Below are 1,996 nucleotides of genomic sequence, written 5' to 3'. Positions count from 1 at the left end.
AAATTTAAAAACAAATAGTTTGTAATAATTGATATTTCAACAAAAACATATTTTTATTTAATATAAATAACAGTTGGATTTAACCAATAAATAAATATGAACTTTCACAAAAATACTTGAATTCTCAACTTTACCAGATTATTTTTTAACTCAACGATTGCATTTTCAATCAAAAAATTTATTTTCAACCAAAAGTATAAATCTTCAACACAGGAGAATAATTTCTTACCAAAAAATATGAGTTCTCAAAGAAACACCTCAATTTTTAACCAAATAGTTGAATTTTTAACCAAAAAGATTCATTTTATACCAAGAAAAACAAACTTTTTTAATTTTTTAATTATTTTAAAAAACTCATTTTTAATTATTTTTTAATTAATTTTTTAATTAAAAAATAAATTTAATTATAAATATTTTAATGATTTTTTCTACCAGAAGGACGAATTTTTGACAAAACTGCATCAATTTTCAACCAAATAAAATAAGATACATTTACAACAAAGAAGTTGAATCCGTTACAGAAAGACAATAATGTTAAATCAAAAATTTGGATTTTTAACAAAAAATATGGATAATCTACAAAAAAGATTAATTTTTAACAAAACGCGTTAATTTTTTATCAAATTGTTAAATTTTTTGGCAAAATACACGAATTTTCTTTAAAAAAGTTGAATTTCCAACAAAAAAGTTCATTTCAAGAGAAACGGCTTTTTTTTAACCGAAACAGATTAATTATCAACCAGACAATTGCATTTTAAACAGAACAATTTTTTAGTCAAGAAAGAAAAATAATTTCAAGGAAATTGTTGATTTTTCTAGCCAAAATTCCGAATTCGGGACAAAATTGTTGAATTTACAAATAAATCATTTTATTCAGAAACAAATAATAAAACTTTTAACCGAAACAATATGAAGTCTTAATCGAAAACTAATCGTAGACTTTTCAACCAAAGAGAATTCACTTTCAATCAAAAATAGTGAGATTTGCGAAATGTGGTATAAATAAATAAGAATTCGGATGATTCATAAACTAAAAAATAAAATTTTAAAGAAACAATAAAAAATATACTATTTGATTAAAAAATTAATTCTGTTGTTGAAAATTCAAGCATTTTTTAGAAACTCATTTTTAAGGAATGTCGAAAAATCATGTTGCATTTCTGAAAATTTCAAATGGTTTTAAAAAATTTAGCCAGGATTAAATAATTTTATGATAGCTTCAATTATTTCAAAGAACTGACAGTTTCTTAAAATATTTAAAAGATTTTAAGCTATTCTAGTAGATATGAAAGATCTTAAATCTTCTTTGAGATCCCAAGGGATCTCGAAAAGACTTCTTTTAGAGTACTTCGGAAAATAAATTAAATGCAATTTCAAAGGATTTTAAGATGTTTCAAGAAATTTTACAACATTTAAAAGATTTAATTGAGTCTTCAAATATTTCCAAGATTTCTAGTTATTTGATTAAGTTTTTATTTTAGAATACTTTATAGATAAATGCAAGTCGTAATAGTGTCGCTATGGTCAGACATGTGACAATTTCTATTAAAGTAATTTAATTTATATCAAAGGGATCCCAAATAATCTCCACTTATTTTAATATATTTTTACAATTTCCAATCATTTTATTGGATTATAAGAAATTTCAGCAAGTTTCTAGAGAACTTCAAGTTACAAAATAAATTCGATTTTAAGGAATTTCTAGGATTATACAGGATAAGAAAGAACAATAGAAACTTTAAAGGATGTGAACGATTTCAAGTTATCTTAAAAAATCTAAAGAATGTTAAGAGATTCTAAAAATAAAATATGTTATACAATACACAATTCTCTATTTCTGTTTACTTGGCCTCTTTTAAGTTTAAAACGATTGCATTTTACATCGGCCAGACGTATTTTCGGTCAAAGCTTTTCGATTTTCTCTCTTCTAAAGTTTGACTTCATCTTAAAGGACTCTTTCTAACAAATCGCTGCTTCAAACGACGCACAACGTAAA

The 1,996-nt window shown here is 23.5% G+C and overlaps 1 protein-coding gene across 1 annotated transcript in view; it reads left to right on the top strand.

The window, feature by feature from the left end:
* The window catches only part of LOC117172305 (transcriptional-regulating factor 1), a 640,201-nt gene that overhangs the window by 531,559 nt on the left and 106,646 nt on the right, over positions 1-1,996 (top strand). The gene's annotated exons all lie outside the window — the stretch shown is intronic.

This window comes from Belonocnema kinseyi, chromosome 5 (assembly GCF_010883055.1).
Source record: "Belonocnema kinseyi isolate 2016_QV_RU_SX_M_011 chromosome 5, B_treatae_v1, whole genome shotgun sequence".
Taxonomy (NCBI): Eukaryota; Metazoa; Arthropoda; class Insecta; order Hymenoptera; family Cynipidae; genus Belonocnema; species Belonocnema kinseyi.
This window is presented reverse-complemented; position numbering and strand designations above follow the sequence as displayed.